Raw genomic sequence first — 24,449 nt, 5'->3', positions numbered from 1 at the left:
CAGCACTGTATGGCAGTGTTATATGGAATTATATGGGAATGTTATTTCAGCACTGTATGGCAGTGTTATATGGAATTATATGGGAATGTTATGTTAGCACTGTATGGCAGTGTTATATGGAATTATATACGAATGTTATTTCAGCACTGTATGGCTATGTTATATGGAATTATATGGGAATGTTATGTTAGCACTGTATGGCAGTGTTATATGGAATTATATAGGAATGTTATTTCAGCACTGTATTGCAGTTTTATATGGAATTATATGGGAATGTTATTTCAGCACTGTATGGCAGTGTTATATGGAATTATATGGAAATGTTATTTCAGCACTGTATGACAGTGTTATGTGGAATTATATGGGAATGTTATGTTAGCACTGTATGGCAGTGTTATATGGAATTATATACGAATGTTATTTCAGCACTGTATGGCAGTGTTATATGGAATTATATAGGAATGTTATTTCAGCACTGTATGGCAGTGTTATATGGAATTATATGGGAATGTTATTTCAGCACTGTATGGCAGTGTTATATGGAATTATATTGGAATGTTATGTTAGCACTGTATGGCAGTGTTATATGGAATTATATACGAATGTTATTTCAGCACTGTATGGCAGTGTTATATGGAATTATATGGGAATGTTTTGTTAGCACTGTATGGCAGTGTTATATGGAATTATATGGGAATGTTATTTCAGCACTGTATGGCAGTGTTATATGGAATTATATGGGAATGTTATTTCAGCACTGTATGGTAGTGTTATATGGAATTATATGGGAATGTTATTTCAGCACTGTATTGCAGTGTTATGTGGAATTATATGGGAATGTTATTTTAGCACTCTATGGCAGTGTTATGTGGAATTACTGTATATAGGAATGTTATGTCAGCACTGTATGGCAGTGTTATATGGAATTATATAGGAATGTTATTTCAGCACTGTATTGCAGTGTTATATGGAATTATATGGGAATGTTATTTCAGCACTGTATGGCAGTGTTATATGGAATTATATGGAAATGTTATTTCAGCACTGTATGACAGTGTTATGTGGAATTATATGGGAATGTTATGTTAGCACTGTATGGCAGTGTTATATGGAATTATATGGGAATGTTATTTCAGCACTGTATGGCAGTGTTATATGGAATTATATAGGAATGTTATTTCAGCACTGTATGGCAGTGTTATATGGAATTATATGGGAATGTTATTTCAGCACTGTATGGCAGTGTTATATGGAATTATATTGGAATGTTATGTTAGCACTGTATGGCAGTGTTATATGGAATTATACGAATGTTATTTCAGCACTGTATGGCAGTGTTATATGGAATTATATGGGAATGTTATGTTAGCACTGTATGGCAGTGTTATATGGAATTATATAGGAATGTTATTTCAGCACTGTATTGCAGTGTTATATGGAATTATATGGGAATGTTATTTCAGCACTGTATGGCAGTGTTATATGGAATTATATGGAAATGTTATTTCAGCACTGTATGACAGTGTTATGTGGAATTATATGGGAATGTTATGTTAGCACTGTATGGCAGTGTTATATGGAATTATATACGAATGTTATTTCAGCACTGTATGGCAGTGTTATATGGAATTATATGGGAATGTTTTGTTAGCACTGTATGGCAGTGTTATATGGAATTATATGGGAATGTTATTTCAGCACTGTATGGCAGTGTTATATGGAATTATATGGGAATGTTATTTCAGCACTGTATGGTAGTGTTATATGGAATTATATGGGAATGTTATTTCAGCACTGTATTGCAGTGTTATGTGGAATTATATGGGAATGTTATTTCAGCACTGTATGGCAGTGTTATGTGGAATTACTGTATATAGGAATGTTATGTCAGCACTGTATGGCAGTGTTATATGGAATTATATAGGAATGTTATTTCAGCACTGTATTGCAGTGTTATATGGAATTATATGGGAATGTTATTTCAGCACTGTATGGCAGTGTTATATGGAAATGTTATTTCAGCACTGTATGACAGTGTTATGTGGAATTATATGGGAATGTTATGTTAGCACTGTATGGCAGTGTTATATGGAATTATATACGAATGTTATTTCAGCACTGTATGGCAGTGTTATATGGAATTATATGGGAATGTTTTGTTAGCACTGTATGGCAGTGTTATATGGAATTATATGGGAATGTTATTTCAGCACTGTATGGCAGTGTTATATGGAATTATATGGGAATGTTATTTCAGCACTGTATTGCAGTGTTATGTGGAATTATATCGGAATGTTATTTCAGCACTGTATGGCAGTGTTATGTGGAATTACTGTATATAGGAATGTTATGTCAGCACTGTATGGCAGTGTTATATGGAATTATATAGGAATGTTATTTCAGCACTGTATTGCAGTGTTATATGGAATTATATGGGAATGTTATTTCAGCACTGTATGGCAGTGTTATATGGAATTATATTGGAATGTTATGTTAGCACTGTATGGCAGTGTTATATGGAATTATATACGAATGTTATTTCAGCACTGTATGGCAGTGTTATATGGAATTATATGGGAATGTTTTGTTAGCACTGTATGGCAGTGTTATATGGAATTATATAGGAATGTTATTTCAGCACTGTATTGCAGTGTTATATGGAATTATATGGGAATGTTATTTCAGCACTGTATGGCAGTGTTATATGGAATTATATTGGAATGTTATGTTAGCACTGTATGGCAGTGTTATATGGAATTATATACGAATGTTATTTCAGCACTGTATGGCAGTGTTATATGGAATTATATGGGAATGTTATTTCAGCACTGTATGGCAGTGTTATATGGAATTATATTGGAATGTTATGTTAGCACTGTATGGCAGTGCTATATGGAATTATATACGAATGTTATTTCAGCACTGTATGGCAGTGTTATATGGAATTATATGGGAATGTTATTTCAGCACTGTATGGCAGTGTTATATGGAATTATATTGGACTGTTATGTTAGCACTGTATGGCAGTGTTATATGGAATTATATACGAATGTTATTTCAGCACTGTATGGCAGTGTTATATGGAATTATATGGGAATGTTTTGTTAGCACTGTATGGCAGTGTTATATGGAATTATATGGGAATGTTATTTCAGCACTGTATGGCAGTGTTATATGGAATTATATGGGAATGTTATTTCAGCACTGTATTGCAGTGTTATGTGGAATTATATGGGAATGTTATTTCAGCACTGTATGGCAGTGTTATGTGGAATTACTGTATATAGGAATGTTATGTCAGCACTGTATGGCAGTGTTATATGGAATTTTATAGGAATGTTATTTCAGCACTGTATTGCAGTGTTATATGGAATTATATGGGAATGTTATTTCAGCACTGTATGGCAGTGTTATATGGAATTATATGGGAATGTTATTTCAGCACTGTATGGTAGTGTTATATGGAATTATATGGGAATGTTATGTTAGCACTGTATGGCAGTGTTATATGGAATTATATACGAATGTTATTTCAGCACTGTATGGCAGTGTTATATGGAATTATATGGGAATGTTTTGTTAGCACTGTATGGCAGTGTTATATGGAATTATATGGGAATGTTATTTCAGCACTGTATGGCAGTGTTATATGGAATTATATGGGAATGTTATTTCAGCACTGTATTGCAGTGTTATGTGGAATTATATGGGAATGTTATTTCAGCACTGTATGGCAGTGTTATGTGGAATTACTGTATATAGGAATGTTATGTCAGCACTGTATGGCAGTGTTATGTGGAATTATATGGGAATGTTATGTTAGCACTGTATGGCAGTGTTATATGGAATTATATACGAATGTTATTTCAGCACTGTATGGCAGTGTTATATGGAATTATATGGGAATGTTTTGTTAGCACTGTATGGCAGTGTTATATGGAATTATATGGGAATGTTATTTCAGCACTGTATGGCAGTGTTATATGGAATTATATGGGAATGTTATTGCAGCACTGTATGGTAGTGTTATATGGAATTATATAGGAATGTTATTTCAGCACTGTACTGCAGTGTTATGTGGAATTATATGGGGATGTTATGTCAGCACTGTATGGCAGTGTTATATGGAATTATATGGGAATGTTATGTTAGCACTGTATGGCAGTGTTATATGGAATTATATGGGAATGTTATTTCAGCACTGTATGGTAGTGTTATATGGAATTATATGGGAATGTTATGTTAGCACTGTATGGCAGTGTTATATGGAATTATATAGGAATGTTATTTCAGCACTGTACTGCAGTGTTATGTGGAATTATATGGGGATGTTATGTCAGCACTGTATGGCAGTGTTATATGGAATTATATGGGAATGTTATGTTAGCACTGTATGGCAGTGTTATATGGAATTATATGGGAATGTTATTTCAGCACTGTATGGTAGTGTTATATGGAATTATATGGGAATGTTATGTTAGCACTGTATGGCAGTGTTATATGGAATTATATAGGAATGTTATTTCAGCACTGTACTGCAGTGTTATGTGGAATTATATGGGGATGTTATGTCAGCACTGTATGGCAGTGTTATATGGAATTATATGGGAATGTTATGTTAGCACTGTATGGCAGTGTTATGTGGAATTCTATGGGAATGTTATTTCAGCACTGTATGGCAGTGTTATATGGAATTATATGGGAATGTTATGTTAGCACTGTATGGCAGTGTTATGTGGAATTATATGGGAATGTTATTTCAGCACTGTATGGCAGTGTTATGTGGAATTATATGGGAATGTTATTTCAGCACTGTATGGCAGTATTATGTGGAATTATATGGGAATGTTATTTCAGCACTGTATGGCAGTGTTATATGGAATTATATGGAAATGTTATTTTACCACTGTATGGCAGTGTTATATGGAATTAGATGGGAATGTTATGTCAGCACTTTATGGCAGTGTTATATGGAATTATATGGGAATGTGGTAATAGTATTTGGGCACTATATGACATCATAAGGACATATATGGTAATAGTATTTGGGCACTGTATGACACTATTTGTGTATTATGTAGTAATAGAATTAGGGCACTATATGACACTATTAGGAAATATATGGGAATAGTATTTGGGCACTGTATGACACTATTTTGGTATTATGTGGTAATAGTATTTGGGCACTATATGACACTATTACTAGGAAATGTATGGTAATAATATTTGGGCACTATAAGACACTATTATAGGGAATCATATGGTAATAGTATTTGGGAACTGACTTGCACGGTTTTGTAGCGCCTGACCATCTGATGCTTGACTAGTGGTGCTCCCTTTTTCATCCTATACGATTACACTGTCAGTGTTGCGTAGACACACATCTCACTAATATTATGTATTCTTAGTGTGGGTCGGTATACTCTACACAACAGTGTAGGTTTAGATGCCATTCTGAGGATAGTCGGGATATGACTCCTATGTGATGGGGGGTCTTTCCACAGCTGCAGTGAGACAGGTCTGCAGCATTTGTCTGTCAGTACTTGGCTTTCTTTTCTGGGAAGCCTCATACCTTCAGATCTGATGTCCTCGGCCCCAGGTGCCTGCAGATGTTACATTGAGGGGCAGTATATCTATTCTCCGTCCTCCCATGGTATGGGCTTGTTCAGCGGCTCCATGACACGTCACATGAGCTGACTGGAGAATAATGGTTTGCTCAGAATGGTCAGTTTGGCATAAATAAAAAAAAATCTGACTTTTTCCTAAGTTTTTTTTATTTTCCCAAAGGAAAATGGCCAACAATGCTGGAGAAAACACACTACCAGGGCCAGATAACGGCGAATTATAACTTTACATGTCATAACTGCTCATTTAAAGGGTTTAAAGGGGTTCCCCAAAAGAAAAGAAAAATAAGATAAAGAAAAAAAATGTCATTAGAAATAGATTTCTAAATACTTTCATTTAGCAGATCCCAACGGTTTGGTCTAGGGAGGTAATCATTATAGTACACTACAATGGCCGCCGCCTTGTTCCATGTACAGGAGCCTGTGAGCATGTGCAGTACCAAAATATGACATCTGGGCAAGAAGGGTTGTTTGGAGTCGGCCCTTGTAAAGGCAGGGATCCTTCTGTCCTGAGTCCCCCGCCCCCGGCATGTTTTTATATTTGTTTTTTCATAAAACACCTCCTGTTAATTATCTCCCACATCTTCATTGCTTTCCTGGGCTGCAAAGTCAAACATTGTGATGAGAAGCAAATATCCCGGACTGAGATGTTTGTCTTCCCAAAGTGCAGGAAACCTGTTGGTTCAAAGGCCGCTAAATGGATTCCACTGTGTTGGGTACACAGATCAATTAAACTATTAAGCCCCCCATACACAATAGACTAGGGTCCATCCAGTGCCCTGATATTGGCCACCAGGAAACTGTGTGTGGGGGCCCTCCACTAACCCCTCCACCCCCGACTGATGATGTTGGGGGAGATAAGGATCCATCCTGTCTAATTTTGGATGACTGATTCTTTTTTTTCTGGCATAAATATCTGATGACGGCTCTCATAGAGAACACTGGAGTAGTGCTGAGCGAAGTGCTCCGGCATTGAGTGACTTCGGAGCGCTCAAAAAATAGGTTCGAGTCCCCATGGCTGCATGTCAACATATGCAGGAATTGACTGTTTATTGGGCTATCCATCCATGAGTAAATAATTTTGAAGTTCACTCCTTATTAAAGTTTGTAGCCATTTTTAATATAAAAGCACTTCTCTTTTGCTTACAACTCGCAGCCTTGGAGACCGACCACCACTGCTAGACAGCAGAACATGTGCAGTGCTTACAAGCTCTTTTATATTCAGCTTTTAAGCGCTGGCCAAGATCGCTGGAGCGCGCTGTTACCTTCTAATCCTGGCTGGATTCAGTGCAGTGCTTACATTCTAAACAGCAGCGGTGGTCGGTCTCCTAGGCAGCAAGCTGTAAACAAAGGAAAAGTATAAATATCTCAAGAACGTTCGCAAATTTTAACAAGCAGTAAACTGCAAAAGTGCTTGTTTTTACAAGCACAATCGGAAAATACACATCTACGGTGATGGGAATAAGTTTTGGTCTGTGTGATCTGAGTTTGCACAATGCAATGGGGCAGGGGCCAAGCATGTGCAGAGCCTCTCCTCTCATATTCTACGGGACCGCCGAGGGCACCGTGTACTGGCCGCGCAGGTGCAGAGCCTCTCCTCTCATACTCTATGGGACCGCCGATGGCACCGTGTACTGGCCGAACATGTGCAGAGCTTCTCCTCTCATACTCTATGGGACCGCCGAGGACACAGTGTACTGGCCGAGCATGTGCAGAGCCTCTCCTCTCATACTCTATGGGACCGCCGAGGGCACCGTGTACTGGCCGAGCATGTGCAGAGCCTCTCCTCTCATACTCTATGGGACCGCCGATGGCACCGTGTACTGGCCGAGCATGTGCAGAGCCTCTCCTCTCATACTCTATGGGACCGCCGAGGACACAGTGTACTGGCCGAGCATGTGCAGAGCCTCTCCTCTCATACTCTATGGGACCGCCGAGGGCACCGTGTACTGGCCGAGCATGTGCAGAGCCTCTCCTCTCATACTCTATGGGACCGCCGAGGACACCGTGTACTGACCGAGCATGTGCAGAGACTCTCCTCTCATACTCTATGGGACCGCCGAGGGCACCGTGTACTGGTCGAGCATGTGCAGAGCCTCTCCTCTCCTACTCTATGGGAGCACAGAGGGCATCGTGTACTGGCCGAGCATGTGCAGAGCCTCTCCTCTCCTACTCTATGGGAGCACAGAGGGCATCGTGTACTGGCCGAGCATGTGCAGAGCCTCTCCTCTCCTACTCTATGGGACCGCCGAGCGCACCGTGTACTGGCCGAGCATGTGCAAAGCCTCTCCTCTCATACTCTATGGGACCGCGAGCGCACCATGTACTGGCCGAGCATGTGCGAAGCCTCTCGTCTCATACTCTATAGGACCGCCAAGCCCACTTTGTACTGGCCGAGCATGTGCAAAGCCTCTCCTCTCACACTCTATGGGATCACCGAGCGCACCGTGTACTGGCCGAGCATGTGCAGAGCCTCTCCTCTCATACTCTATGGGACCGCCGAGGACACCGTGTACTGGCCGAGCATGTGCAGAGCTTCTCCTCTCCTACTTTATGGGACCGCCGATGGCACCATGTACTGGCCGAGCATGTGCAGAGCTTCTCCTCTCATACTTTATGGGACCACAGAGGGCACCGTGTACTGGCCGAGCATGTGCAGAGCCTCTCCTCTCATACTCTATGGGACCGCCGAGCGCACCGTGTACCCCTTTAAGTAACTTAGGAAAGTCATTTTTGCCTCACGAAGATCACATCTAATTTTTTTTTTCTGGGCAGTTGATTTTGCCTGAGAAGTGATGAAAGGTGTTTCCATTGCTAAACATCACAAGTGTCGCCAAAAAGGCAGCATCAGTTAATCCTTAATGTATACATCAGTGTTTCCATTACATTAATGTAACAGCTTAAGGGTGTAGTCTGGGCGAAGATCTGGTTAGAGGGAAAAACTGTGTAAACGTTCTGTCATCTCCACACACAAAACCAGATTTGTTCTCAGCCACTAATTATTTATTTGAAGGACAAAACACAATAAGCCTTGGTCTGTGATTGTCGCAGTCTATAGACCCCCACTGAGAACTAATGCAGAGGGGTCCTCATTCTTCCCATTGAGTTGCAAAGAGCAAGTGAGCTGCTGCTCTATATAACTCATCCGAGCTGCACATGTAGATGAGAAGGAACGTGGTACAAGGATCCCCAACCAGTCATTGTGGAGCCCCAGCAATATAACATTAATTTCCCATTTAGTGGCAGAGCCCCCAGGCCTCAATGCTAAGTCTGTAACAACCAACCACGTGCTATAAGTTACCCACCTGCCACATGCAATAACTTATCCACCTGCCACGTGCGATAAGTTACCCACCTGCCACGTACGAGAATTTACCCACCTGCCACATACGATAAGTCACCCACCTGCCACGTGTGATAAGTTACCCACCTGCCACGTACGATAAGTCACCCACCTGCCATGTGTGAGAAGTCACCCACCTGCCACATACGATAAGTCGCCCACCTGCCATGTGTGATAAGTCACCCACCTGCCACGTACGATAAGTCACCCACCTGCCATGTGTGAGAAGTCACCCACCTGCCACATACGATAAGTCGCCCACCTGCCATGTGTGATAAGTCACCCACCTGCCATGTGTGATAAGTCACCCATCTGCCATGTGTGATAAGTCACCCATCTGCCACATGCGATAACTTACCCACCTGCCATGTGTGATAAGTCACCCGCCTGCCATGTGTGATAAGTCGCCCACCTGCGACGTGCGATAAGTCACCCACCTGCGACGTGCGATAAGTCACCCACCTGCCACGTGTGATAAGTCACCCCCTGCCACCTGCGATAAGTCACCCTCTGCCACCTGCGATAACTTACCCACCTGCCATGTGTGATAAGTCACCCACCTGCGACGTGCGATAAGTCACCCACCTGCCACGTGTGATAAGTCACCCCCTGCCACCTGCGATAAGTCACCCACCTGCCACATGCGATAACTTACCCACCTGCCATGTGTGATAAGTCACCCACCTGCCATGTGTGATAAGTCGCCCACCTGCGACGTGCGATAAGTCACCCACCTGCGACGTGCGATAAGTCACCCACCTGCCACGTGCGATAAGTCACCCACCTGCCACGTGTGATAAGTCACCCAACGCCACCTGCGATAAGTCACCCACCTGCCACATGCGATAACTTACCCACCTGCCATGTGTGATAAGTCACCCACCTGCCATGTGTGATAAGTCGCCCACCTGCGACGTGCGATAAGTCACCCACCTGCGACGTGCGATAAGTCACCCACTTGCCACATGCGATAATTTACCCACCTGCCATGTGCGATAAGTCACCCTCCTACCACGTGTGATAAGTCACCCCCTGCCACCTGCGATAAGTCATCCACCTGCCACGTGCGATAAGTCACCCACCTGCCACGTGCTATAAGTCACCCACCTGCCACGTTATGTTATTCAGGAACGTATTAAAGAGTGGACAGACTGTTTTGCCCAAGAAGACCAAGGCTATCAGTATGACTTTGGAGTGTGGGAGGAAAGCGGAGAACCCGGAGGAAACTCACCAAACATGGGGAGAACATACAAACTCCTTGCACGTCGTCCTCGGCAGGATTTGAACCCAGGACCCCACGATACAGTGTTGTTGACCACTGAGCCACCGAGCAGCCCATCTCGCCTTTAAGCTGCCCTTTCACTAGTCATGTGAGGATCAGATTTATCCATACTTCTGGATCAGACTTTTCATGTCATCACTGTACTTTGTGGTTTGGGCCAGAAGCCACGTTTATGGGGTATGTTGGCACTAATAGTTGTGCAGAAAACTACTCCTCCACATAGGTATAGGTGTGACCCCCAGTATTGTATCTAGGGCTACCCCAGATTCATTACCAGGACATGAGCCCACATGCATTCTATACAACTTTGGGCAACATTTTTTGAAAGGATTTTTGTGGGGAAAAAAAGACACCATAAAAAAAAGTGCCTGTTATAAAATTATAACTTCAGCTGAATTTCATTTTTTTTTTTTTTTTTTACTAAGGCTTCATTCCTCAGATTAGTTTTTTTAGGGGATTTGTTTTATGCTGCGTATTTTCAAAATAAATGCAAATAACTTATTTTACTTAATGGGTGCAGAAAATCAGCAACATCAAAAGCTCATCGTGGGAATGTCGACTAATGTAACTTGAAAAAGGCCAGAAAAAAAAAATTTCAATTTAGCTACATTAGTCCAGGTCGGAAAAACAAGTACCTTACATATGTATTTGTTAAAAGGAGCAATGGGATATACATATGAATGGATTGGGGTCTTTTAGCTCCGGGGCACAAGCTTCCTGCAGCTCATGATAAATGCAAGTTTAAGTGTTGCTTCTATGGATGGTTTTTTTTAATCAAAGTTGTCCCAGGGGATAAATTGGAAACTAAACAATAATATGCCCCCCCCCCCCCATGGATATCATTAATTAATTAATCAGGTCCACAGGGAGAGGTCAAGGGTTGCCACCTCTGGATGATACATCACATTAAATTATAACACAAGGATCTGAAAGAGTAAAAAGTAATATAAGATGTCAGCAAAAAAGTTTTTTTGTTTATTTCCAGAAACAGCGCCCCCCTTTTCCATGGCTGTGTCTGGTATAGCAGCTGCAGTACCATAACCAATCCATGACCCACAGTATTTTATTTTTTTCTGTAAAAGCAGATGTTTTCTTAAACCCTAACACAATCCCCTTTTATAGAGAAGCCTAATCAGAAATATCCTATTATTTAAATCAGGTTTTTGTTCAACTGTGTATTTATAATTTTATCGTTTTGTTTTGTTTTTTTTCATTTTTCCAATGTTTATTTATTTTCCATATTGCAATCTGTAATAAAAATAAGATAAAATAAAAATCTTGCAATTTTCACACTGGCCACTGGGGACTTTTCTTTTTTTTAGACTCTAAGTTCCTGCTGTTTTGAGAAGCAACACATGAACATTAGACACCATGAACAGACTCGTTTGTATGAACGCATCTAATGAGCGTGTGCACATTTCACGGTGAAGAGAGGGGAGCAGGGTCAGCTGTGATATCGCCTATTGTGATTGGTAGATCTTGTGTTATCAGCTGTGTATAGAGGTGTTACCTGTTATTGTCATCCTGACTCTGATGATAATGAAACTGCTGAAAACTCTTCCTAAAAGGACAGGAAGTTAGAGTCTAAAAAGCCCCGGTTTAAAAATTAAAAGATTACTAATTTTGTTTTGCAATAAAGATCGTGTAAAGAAAAAAAAAAAATTGCCAAAATTAAAAAAATGCAATTCCACATGTGAACACTAGGAGGCAAATATGTAGGTACAGTATATTGCGCTCTCTGTGCTGCTCCTCCCCTCCCTTCTTTCAGTGTTAGTGATAGTAGGAAGGAGAGGAGGTTGTACAAAAACGTGCAGTGGAGAGGGGAGAGAGTATCTTGGAGGTCACAGAAAACAAGTTATAGAGAAGTATGGAAGAACATGGTGTGGAATATGCAGTATTTGAGCTGATAAAGGAAAAAAAAAGTTAAAATAGCTATACTCTTCATACACAGATCTCACATTCAGCCTATATTACTGGGGGGGGGGGGGGGGGTTTGAAACTGCCCCAACAAAAATCTGCAATGGAGAGGGGGTAGAGTATCTTGGAGGGCACATAAAACAGGCTATATGCAAATATGAAAGAACTTGGAGAGGAATATACAGTAGTTGTGCGGTGCTGATACATGAAAGAAAGTAAAAATAGCTACACCTTTGATACACACAGATCTCACATTCAGCCTATATTACTGAGAGGGAAACTCCCAGCAGCAAAATCTGCAGTGGAGAGGCAAGAGAGTATTTTTGAGGGCACAGAAAAGAGGTTATAGACAACTATGAAAGCATTTGGAGTGGAAAGCACAGTACTTCAGCTGGCTCAAGAAAGTGATAACAGCAGCTCCCTGGATATACACAGACCTTAGATCCAGCCTATATTCCTGGGAGAGACTCTCCCAGAAGAGAAAAATCTGAAACTTGGATTAGGCTGCAAACTGCATATCAGGGTGTCTGAAAATAGATTAAAGAATGAAGATTACTGAAATTTAGTGCTATTTTATCAACTGCTAGCATTCAAAAATCCAGTCAAGTGCATCAAACGTGTCCATAGATTTTAAATGGAATACCAGTGCAAAATTGTCTATTATTTCCTAGCTAGATTTGCTCACATTTCTCTTTTTTCAGATTGATTACTGTCAAAAATAAGCACAGTAGCGCCTTATAATATTGTAGATCAGAATATTTGGAATTTGGGTTTGTGGAGCCCTCTAGTGGTCATGTGTGTAAGTAGCATATAAAGGCTCCATGAAGTGGGAGACTGAAATTGGGCAGTATGAATCCTTCCTGTCTGAGTGCGAAGACGTGATTTGTGTTATTCTTGATTTTCCAGATCATCAGTTTCATTGCTTATGCATCAAATAATTCATTCGGTCTGTGTGATTAAAATCCGCCTGATGCTCTAGAGTGGCATATCATCAACGTGACTCAGTGATTAAATGTATACAGAGCGGAGCGCCAATCTATTAATTCCAATTTTACTTATCAGTATGTCTTTGGAGTGTGGGAGAAAACATGAGAACCTGAAGGAAACCTTCAAAATCACAGGGAAATGTACACTGCTCAAAAAAATAAAGGGAACACTTAAACAACAGAACATAACTCCAAGTAATTCAAACTTCTGTGAAATCAAACTGCCCACTTAGGAGGCAACACTGACTGACAATCAATTTCACATGCTGTTGTGCAAATGGAATAGACAACAGATGGAAATTATTGGCAATTATCAAGACACGCTCAATAAAGGAGTGGTTCTGCAGGTGGGGACCACAGACCACATCTCAGTACCAATGCTTTCTGGCTGATGTTTTGGTCACTTTTGAATGTTGGTTGTGCTTTCACACTCGTGGTAGCATGAGACGGACTCTACAACCCACACAAGTGGCTCAGGTAGTGCAGTTCATCCAGGATGGCACATCAATGCGAGCTGTGGCAAGAAGGTTTCCTGTGTCTGTCAGCGTAGTGTCCAGAGGCTGGAGGCGCTACCAGGAGACAGGCCAGTACAACAGGAGATGTGGAGAGGGCCATAGGAGGGCAACAACCTAGCAGCAGGACCGCTACCTCAGCCTTTGTGCAAGGAGGAACAGGAGGAGCACTGCCAGAGCCCTGCAAAATGTCCTCCAGCAGGCCACAAATGTGCATGTGTCTGCACAAACGGTTAGAAACCGACTCCATGAGGATGGTCCGAGTGCCCGACATCCACAGATGGGGGTTGTGCTCACAGCCCAACACCGTGCAGGACGCTTAGCATTTGCCACAGAACACCAGGATTGGCAAATTCGTCACTGGCGCCCTGTGCTCTCCACAGATGAAAGCAGGTTCACACTGAGCACATGTGACAGAGTCTGGAGACGCCGTGGAGAGAGATCTGCTGCCTGCAACATCCTTCAGCATGACCGGTTTGGCAGTGGGTCAGTAATGGTGTGGGGTGGCATTTCTTTGGAGGGCCGCACAGCCCTCCGTGTGCTTGCCAGAGGTAGCCTGACTGCCATTAGGTACCGAGATGAGATCCTCAGACCCCTTGTGAGACCATGTGCTGGTTCGGTTGGCCCTGGGTTCCTCTTAATGCAGGACAATGTCAGACCTCATGTGGCTGGAGTGTGTCAGCAGTTCCTGCAAGATGAAGACAATGAAGCTATGGACTGGCCCGCCCGTTCCCCAGATCTGAATCTGATTGAACACATCTGGGACATCATGTCTCGCACCATCCACCAACGTCACGTTGCACCACAGACTGTCCAGGAGTTGGCGGATACTTTAGTCCAGGTCTGGGAGGAGATCCCTCAGGAGACCATCCGCCACCTCATCAAGAGCATGCCAAGGCATTGTAGGGAGGTCATACAGGCACGTGGAGGCAACACACACACTACTGTTGGTTATTTTCTATCATATAGACCCCTCAAAATGACCTAAAATGAGATGTGGTCCCTAAAATGGTGTTGTAAAAATGACAAATTGCTGGTCAACTTTTAACCCTTATAAGTCCCTAACAAAAAAATAATTTTGGTTCCAAAATTGTGCTGATGTAAAGTAGACAATGGAAAATGTGGGAAGTGTTACCTATTAAGTATTTTGTGTCACATATCTCTGTGATTTAAGGGCATAAAAATTCGAATTTGAAAAATTGCGAAATTTTCGCCAAATTTCCATTTTTTTCACAAATAAACGCAAGCTTTATCGAAGAAATTTTACCACTATCATGAAGTACAATATGTCACGAGAAAACAATGTCAGAATCATCAGGATCCGTTGAAGCGTTCCAGAGTTATAGCCTCATAAAGGGACAGTGGTCAGAATTGTAAAAATTGGCCCGGTCATTAACGTGCAAACCACCCTTGGGGCTTAAGGGGTTAAACAAATTGAAAATCTCACCCCTTAACTTGTCCTCTGGTGCTGCTTGTAATATTATTCAGGAGGTCACGGTCACCACCCTCCTCCAGGAGCTCGGACCCCTGTGACCCTTTAATAAATCTTGGATTATTGCTTCCAGTTTCTACTTGTAAGGGATTTTCTGCATGTGTAAGTCTTTATTGTAATGGAAAAAAGTGGAATATTTGCAGCCCTAACATTTACCGTTCAGGAGTCAGGGAAAGCTGGATGACAACCATCTGTAATAGTGACCTGAGAAATGACGGCTTTACTACTGGACGGCGTTAAAACGACATTTTGGAGCGTTCGCAATAAAACAACGGAGGATCCCAAACGCAGCCGGACATTAACAGCGCATCTATCTGCTGACAGGCATACGGGGGGATGAGGCGAAGGAGAAATGATCCCAATTATCCACTTTAGGTGGAATTTTAGTGCCTCTCAGTGAGATATGTAATACGATTCTGATTACAAGATACAATCCGTACACATAAAATCACTTCTCCATTTATTGCCCAATACAGACTGAGCATGAAAAATGACCCCGTAATCTTTTGTGTGTTTTGGTGCCCTCTAATGGTTGAAAGATAAACTGCAGTCCACAAAAATGAAAATATTTAACAATTCTTATATCTATAGGGCAAAAAACAAACAAACATATTTTCTAGGAACGATAATAACTTACACAAATGATATACAGATCTGTATGAAGAATTTACCATTTTCGGGCTGAGGAAAAGAAGCAGAAGTTAGAGCGCCCAGAGTTTCCTGTAAACTTATTTGACCGACCCTTAACAATGCTACATTTAGGCAGATATGCCATCAATTTGAATAGGTGGCATCCCTCCAAAAGATGCCCTGTCGCTTGCCATAAATAAGTATTTTTTTCTCCTGAATCAGGCGATGTTTTTCTTTTGTTCCTGCGCCGCTCTGTTCCTGAGATGACTCTTCTTTCATTTATAACAGTCTAGTGTTTTTAGCCAAGTGGGCGTGGTCCATAATTCATCTACTAGAGTCTTCTTGGGGACCACACCCAGTTGGCTGAAAGGCTAGATTTAAAAACAGGGAAGAGAGGGCCATATCTCAGGAACGGAGCAGGAACAAAAGAAAAACATTGCCGGATTCAGGAGAAGAGCGTGATTTACGCCAGGTAAGAAAAATGCATATTAATAACAAGCGACAAAGTCTTCTTTAAATCTGATGTGGAAAATGCCTATGACAGGGCTCATGCAAGGGAACCATTTTCCTAATATCTGAGAACTATATGACAAGTTACATTGTAAAATTCCTTCTGCTGCCAATAGGGGATCTCACTACATATGGATTTATCACAGATTGTAGCTCCCCCTGGTGGGGGATGCAGGAAGTCAGAATTTCATCACAAACGTAAAGGCTTAATTTTTGACTCACACAGCCCCCCTCCAGAGACCCCGCCACAACAGCATAGGGTAAGTCAGTGACCCCTGCCACAGCAGCACAGGGTAAGTCAGCGACCCCTGCCACAGCAGCACAGGGTAAGTCAGCGACCCCCGCCACAGCAGCATAGAGTAAGCCAGGGACCCCCGCCACAGCAGCATAGAGTAAGTCAGCGACCCCTGCCACAGCAGCATAGAGTAAGTCAGTGACCCCTGCCACAGCAGCATAGAGTAAGTCAGTGACCCCCGCCACAGCAGCATAGAGTAAGTCAGCGACCCCTGCCACAGCAGCATAGAGTAAGCCAGGGACCCCCGCCACAGCAGCATAGAGTAAGTCAGCGACCCCTGCCACAGCAGCATAGATTAAGTAAGCGACCCCCGCCACAGCACCATAGAGTAAGTCAGTGACCCCTGCCACAGCAGCATAGAGTAAGTCAGCGACCCCTGCCACAGCAGCATAGAGTAAGTCAGGGACCCCCGCCACAGCAGCACAGAGTATGTCAGCGACCCCCGCCAAAGCAGCACAGAGTGTGTCAGCGATCCCTGCGACAGCAGCACAGAGTATGCCAGTAACCCCCACCAAGTAAAAACTAAGTGGCTGCGTCGGTATGCTAACATGAGAGCATGAAGTCTCCGCTCACTTTTGCATCATGGTGTCGGCTCCGTCATTCTTTGGATACCATTGGTGTCCATGCATTTCCTTTTGACCTTAATGGGGTCCTTTAAGGCGCCCGTCATTGTGACAGCAAGAATAGCGCTAGTAAAAGCAGGCAGACTGGGCGAGGCCATCTCTGTATCCATCCTGTACTGATAGCTTATCGCACTTTGTAGAGTCGCCTTTATGGGATTTCTCTGTATCATTCGCTTTAAAAGTTACTGAGAAAGGTAAATCGGGGCAAACTGAGCCGCCATACAGGTGTATACAGATAACAGCCCTGACCTTCAGGAGAGGAAAGTGTGGAAAAGTTCACTGGCACCTCAGGTGAATAAACTATGCTAATGTCTGCCTAAACCAATGTTACAAACATGTCTTAAAGGGGAAAAAATGATATTTTCGGAAGAGCAAATCCAATAATAAACATTGGTATAGAAAGGGGTTTATTGTCCAGTATTTCTTCTGCTGCTCAGAACTAGCGATGTGGGAAAGGTGGTCAGATTATTAAGATTTTTAGTTTTTTCAGTTATTTTCTTACTTGTCTTAAAGTCTCCATACACATTAGATAACATTTGTCTAAATTTTGCCCCTAGCCCACTATGCGGCTTCTTCATGGAGCAGCGCAGGGCCGCAGTTTTGACATCTCAGGCGGTGCCGCTCGTTCCTATGCAGGGTGCCGTGGTGAAGACGAGTTTCTCAACGGCTGCTGCACAGGCAAAGTTCACAGTATGACAAAGTGAGCTTTGTCATCTCGGTTGCTGCCTATGCAGAGAGCAGCCAATGGCAAATTCATCTCTACTTCAGCATTCTACCTAGGGAGTGACATGAGATGACAAAAGGTTCTTCTCTCACAATTTGGTGAGAAAAGATAGAGACTTGCTGATAGAGATGTTCCAAATTCTAACCAATATAATTACAAATTAATTTGGGAAAGAAAAAAATATAATAACTAAGGTTATGGTTAGGACTGTGGTTAAGGATAGGACTAGGGTTAGGAGTATAGTTAAGGATAGGACTAGGGTTAGTGTTAGGAGTATGGTTGAGGGTAGGACTAGGGTTAGGGTTAGGAGTATGGTTGAGGATAGGACTAGGGTTAGGGTTAGGAGTATGGTTGAGGGTAGGACTAGGTTTAGGGTTAGGAGTATGGTTGAGGATAGGACTAGAGTTAGGAGTATGTTTGAGGATAGGACTAAGGTTAGGAGTATGGTTGAGGTTAGGAGTATGGTTGAGGATATGATTAGGGTTAGGAGGATGGTTGAGGATAGGACAAGAGTTAGGAGGATGGTTGAGGATAGGACTAGGGTTAGGGTTAGGAGTATGGTTGAGGATAAGACTAGGGTTAGGGTTAGGAGTATGGTTGAAGATAGGACTAGGGTTAGGGTTAGGAGTATGGTTGAGGGTAGGACTAGGGTTAGGGTTAGGAGGATGGTTGAGGATAGGAGGATGGTTAAGGATAGGACTAGGGTTAAGCCCAGGGTCAGGGGACACATAATTCCTGCCTTGCCATGGGCGCTTGTAACACATGCTGCTCCATTGCTGATAAAGTCTCTTTTTCTGGAGGACCCAGCATTTCCTTACATTGTATGGACAACCTAATGACTTAAATGAAAACTGGGTAATTCTTAATTTCTCCTATGATGTTGCAGCAGGAAAATTAAACACTTAGACCCCGATTCATGAAGACCGTCGATTTTGATGAGGGGGAGTGTATGAGTCAGGAGCTCCTGAGTCATTAAGAACCTTCTAATGAATCAGGAGCGTTGGACCACTGACGTGAATATTCGATCATCCAGTGCCCAACAAGTTCATTTAATGGTGGATTAAAGAGATTTGTTTGCAAAATTTGCAATACCTAAATTTTACATTTCTTGCCATTTGCAAAAAAAAGCATCACACATCGCAATAAGGACATCAATGCGTCCGGTCTGAGAGCCTTCAAATATGGAAAGGTTCAATGTGTGAACGGTGATGAAAGCCAGATCACCTCGAAATAGATCTGATAAATCGGAGATCATTGCACCAAGCCAGGGATCTATGGAGTCGTTTTCTTGTCTACTGCAGCAATGTCCTGTGAACACTAGCGCGCCCATGGAGCGGTGCACTAATCTCCAGGATGGGTCTGTGCACATATGGAGCACATGTGTCGGAGACGTCAGCCAGCTTCCTCACAGAATATCACTGACTTCACTCCTATGAATCAGATTGAGAGTGAATGACAATGCTGTGGAGCAGGGAGCAAAATCACAGAGGTGGGCTAAGGTTACGTCTGGCCTGGGGCAAAAGCTGAATAGTGATTTGACATTATGTCTACCGAGTAGAGGAGAAATGCAAAATGCAGATAGATATTAAAAATGATGCCCTTTATTGCTTCTACTAAATGTGAAAAATATAGACACTGTGTCCTTGTTAGCCAAAATAATGTTTGGATTTTGCCTTGACTAAAATAAAAAATCATTTTATGTACAGTATATAGTGCCAACATATGCTGCAGTGCTTCACATATTTATATTGGAATTTTTTTTAAATTTTGCAACAAAAACACTAATGGTACATTTTTTTTAACTTCTATCCAAAAAAATAAAGCTGCTGGTGTAATAGAGCCATTATTTATTAATAACGTCTAAGAAATAAAGCAAAAATTTTACTTTTCAAACTTTTTCTCTACTTATAATGTACCAGCATACGACGATATATCTGTATATATCAGTATAAAAGGTGTGTAAAGGAAAATAATTTTTAGGTTTTTTTATTGGCGAAAATACATTTCGTAGCTTGTGGCTTGGCCATGTTCACACACTCAGTATTTGGTCAGTATTTGCCATCAGTATTTGTAAGACAAAACCAGGAGTGGGTGATAAATACAGAAGTGGTGATGTGTTTCTATGATACTTTTCCTCTGATTGTTCCTCTTCTGGTTTTGGCTTACAAATACTGATGTAAAATACTGACCAAATACTGCTAGTGTGAACATGGCCTTAATAAAAAAAATAAAATAATATTTCACTTCAAACACATTTGAAATGAATCTGTTACCAGATTTTGCGATGCAATCTGAAAGCACGATGATGTAGGCTGAGACCCTGATTCCAGCAATGTGTCACTTGCTAGGTTGTGTGTTACTGTTTCAATAAAATCAGTGTTTTATCTGATGACATTATCACTACAGGACTAGGTTTCACGTGCCACCTTGTCCTGCAGTTCCGTGTAACCCCGCCCTCACTACTTATTGGCAGTGTACATAGAAAGCTTCCAATCAGAGTTGTGGTCGGGGTTATACAGGGCACAGCATTTATAGCACCGCTTTATCTGCAGCAGAGAAAACCATGATTTTATAAAAACTACAGCACCCAGTAAACTAAGTGATACATCGCAAGAATCAGGGTCTTAGCCTCTACATTGCTGTTGTCAAATTCCATAACAAAAACCTGCTGACAGATTCCCTATAAGGGTATGTGTCCACGTTCAGGATTGCATCAGGATTTGGTCAGGATTTTTCATCAGTATTTGTAAGCCAAAACCAGGAGTGGGTGATAAATGCAGAAGTGGTGCATATGTTTCTATTATACTTTTCCTCTAATTGTTCCACTCCTGGTTTTGGCTTACAAATACTGATGAAAAATCCTGACCAAATCCTGATGCAATCCTGAACGTGGACACATACCCTAACTCTTCAGCTCAATAAAAAATATATTTGGATGGAACATATTGTAAATAGTGTTACAAAAATGTATCAGAACATAACCTAAAAGAAAATGATTCCCGGACTGATCTTATGGTGTTGGCTTTGCCATTGGTAAATCCTATGAAATATTTTAATGCGTCCTGAGACACAGACCGGACATTGTTAGGCTCTCTGCACTCGCTCAGGAATTTGCACAAAAAAATAAGTGTAATCGCATTCCTTCACCCGCTGCAAACAAGAGCACATTGAAATAAATCAAAGACTATATTCATGTATTTTATCATAAGAGGTTAAGCTTTTTGGTGCAATCACCTAGTTTCCATGTGAACTGACCCCTAACACAGCTACAACATCCCAATAACTTCTGCTCATTGCTCCAAACCATCCCGACTTTAACCCCTTAACTTTTACCTTTGGAACTTCCTGTATTTATTTTTAATTAACCCCTTAACGACCCCAGCTTTTTTCGTTTTTGCGTTTTCATTTTTCGCTCCCCTTCTTCCCAGAGCCATAACTTTTTTTCATTTTTCTGTCAATATGGCCATGTGAGGGCTTGTTTTTTGCAAGATGAGTTGTACTTTTGAACAACCCCATTGGTTTTACCATGTCGTGTACTAGAAAACGGGAAAAAATTCCAAGTGCGGTGAAATTGCAAAACAAAAAGTGCAACCCACACTTGTTTTTTGTTAGGCTTTTTTAAATACTAAAACTGACCTGCCATTATGATTCTCCTGGTCATTACGAATCCATAGACACCAAACATGTCTAGGTTCTTTTTTTATTTTAAGTGGTGACAAAAATTCAAATCTTTGTTAATAAAAATTTATGCCATTTTCCGATACCTGTAGTGTCTCCATTTTTCAGGATCTCGCGTCGGATGAGGGCTTATTTATTGCGCGCCTAGCTGATGTTTTTAATGATATCATTTTGGTGCAGATATAATCTTTTGATCGCCCATTATTGCATGTTAATGCAATGTCGCAGCGACCAAAAAAACGTAATTCTGGCGTTTTGACTTTTTTTTATCGCTACACCATTTAACAATTGGGTTGATCCATTTTTATTGATAGATCGGGCGATTCTGAACTCAGCGATACCAAATATGTGTAGGTTTGATTTTATTTTTCTTATTTTATTTTGAACTAGCTGAAGAGCCCGGCGTTGCCTGGGCATAGTAAATATCTGTGGTTAGTTATAGCACCTCACTTCTCTTATTTTCCCATCATGCCTCTCATTTTCCCCATCACATCTTTCATTTTCCCCCTCACATCTCTCATTTTCTCCCTCACACCTCTCATTTTCCCCCTCACTCCTCTCATTCCCCCCTAACACTTGTCATTTCGACCTCACATCTGTCATTTTCCGATCACTCCACTATTTTCCCTCACTCCTCTCATTTTGCACTCACACCTTTTCATTTTCACCTCACACCTCTCATTTTCACCTCAGTATATACATGTTTGTCATCTCCCTTATATATAGTATACACCTGTATGTCATCTCCTGTATATAGTATATACCTGTATGTCATCTCCCCTGTATATAGTATATACCTGCTGTGTGTCATCTCCCCTGTATATAGTATATACCTGTATGTCATCTCCTCCTATATATAGTATATACCTGTATGTAATCTCCTCCTGTATATAGTATATACCTGTGTGTCATCTCACCTATATATAGTATATATCTGTGTGTCATCTCCTCCTGTATATAGTATATACCTGTATGTCATCTCCTCCTGTATATAATATATAGCTGTATGTCATCTCCTCCTATACATAGCATATACCTGTATGTCATCTCCTCCTGTATATAGTATATACCTGTGTGTCATCTCCTCCTGTATATAGTATATACCTGTATGTCATCTCCTCCTATATATAGTATATACCTGTATGTAATCTCCTCCTGTATATAGTATATACCTGTATGTCATCTCCTCCTATACATAGCATATACCTGTATGTCATCTCTTCCTGTATATACTATATACCTGTAGGTAATCTGCTCCTGTATATAGTATATACCTGTGTGTCATCTCCTCCTGTATATAGTATATACCTGTATGTCATCTCCTCCTATATATAGTATATACCTGTATGTAATCTCCTCCTGTATATAGTATATACCTGTATGTCATCTCCTCCTATATATAGTATATACCTGTATGTAATCTCCTCCTGTATATAGTATATACCTGTGTGTCATCTCACCTATATATAGTATATACCTATGTGTCATCTCTCCTGTATATAGTATATATCTGTGTGTCATCTCCTCCTGTATATAGTATATACCTGTGTGTCATCTCCCCTGTAAATAGTATATACCTGTGTGTCATCTTCTCCTGTATATAGTATATATCTGTATGTCATCTCCTCCTGTATTAGACCTCGTTCACACGTTATTTGGTCAGTATTTTTACCTCAGTATTTGTAAGCTAAATTGTCAGCCAACAGTAAGCCCACCCCCTGGCAGTATATATTAGCTCACACATACACATAATAGACTGGCCATGTGACTGACAGCTGCCGGATTCCTATATGGTACATTTGTTGCTCTTGTAGTTTGTCTGCTTATTAATCAGATTTTTATTTTTGAAGGATAATACCAGACTTGTGTGTGTTTTAGGGCGAGTTTCGTGTGTCAAGTTGTGTGTGTTGAGTTGCGTGTGGCGACATGCATGTAGCGACTTTTGTGAGATGAGTTTTGTGTGGCGACATGCGTGTAGCAACTTTTTGTGTGTCGAGTTGCATGTGACAGGTTAGTGTAGCAAGTTGTGTGCAGCAAGTTTTGCGCATGGCGAGTTTTGCGCGTGGCGAGTTTTATGTGTGGTGCCTTTTGAGTATGTGCAAGTTTTGTGTGAGGCAACTTTTGCACGTGTTGCAACTTTTGTGCATGTGGCAATTTTTCCGCGTGTGCAAGTTTTGCGTGTGGCGAGTTTTCCATGAGGTGAGTTTTGCACGTGTGACGAGTTTTGCATGTGGAGAGTTTTGCGCGTGGCGAGTTTTGAGCGGCGACTTTTGTGTTTCGACTTTTATGTGGCGAGGTTGGTGTATGTGTGGTGAAATGTGCGCTGAGGGTGGTATATGTGTTCGAGCACGTGGTAGTGTGTGGCGCATTTTGTGTGTGTGTTCATATCCCCGTGGTGGTGTGGTGATTATCCCATGTCGGGGCCCCACCTTAGCAACTGTACAGTATATACTCTTTGGCGCCATCGCTCTCATTCTTTAAGTCCCCCTTGTTCACATCTGGCAGCTGTTATTTGCCTCCAACACTTTTCCTTTCATTTTTTCCCCATTATGTAGATAGGGGCAAAATTGTTTGGTGAATTGGAAAGCGCGGGGTTAAAATTTCACCTCACAACATAGCCTATGACGCTCTCGGGGTCCAGACGTGTGACTGTGCAAAATTTTGTGGCTGTAGCTGCGACGGTTCAGATGCCAATCCCGGACATACACACATTCAGCTTTATATATTAGATGGGGCAAAAGGGGGGTGATTTGAACTTTTATATTTTTTTAAAAAATTTTTGTCATGCCAACACACCAGTGACCCGCGATTATGTGTCGGGGGTCAGCGGTGT

General features: G+C 41.6%; 1 protein-coding gene across 3 annotated transcripts in view; it reads right to left on the bottom strand.

Moving 5' to 3' along the window:
* DHRS3 (dehydrogenase/reductase 3) overlaps positions 1-24,449 on the bottom strand; it is a 111,816-nt gene that overhangs the window by 33,835 nt on the left and 53,532 nt on the right. Inside the window, exon 2 of one of the 3 annotated variants that reach the window (XM_077250274.1) lies at positions 6,890-6,964. The exons of the other annotated variants lie outside the window; for them this stretch is intronic. The gene's annotated coding sequence lies outside the window, so the exon portion shown is untranslated. The remainder of the gene's footprint in view (positions 1-6,889; positions 6,965-24,449) is intronic. 3 annotated transcript variants of the gene reach the window in all.

Source organism: Ranitomeya variabilis, chromosome 4 (genome assembly GCF_051348905.1).
Source record: "Ranitomeya variabilis isolate aRanVar5 chromosome 4, aRanVar5.hap1, whole genome shotgun sequence".
Taxonomy (NCBI): Eukaryota; Metazoa; Chordata; class Amphibia; order Anura; family Dendrobatidae; genus Ranitomeya; species Ranitomeya variabilis.
Note: the sequence above shows the minus strand (reverse complement) of the source record. Positions and strands in the feature narration are given on the sequence as shown.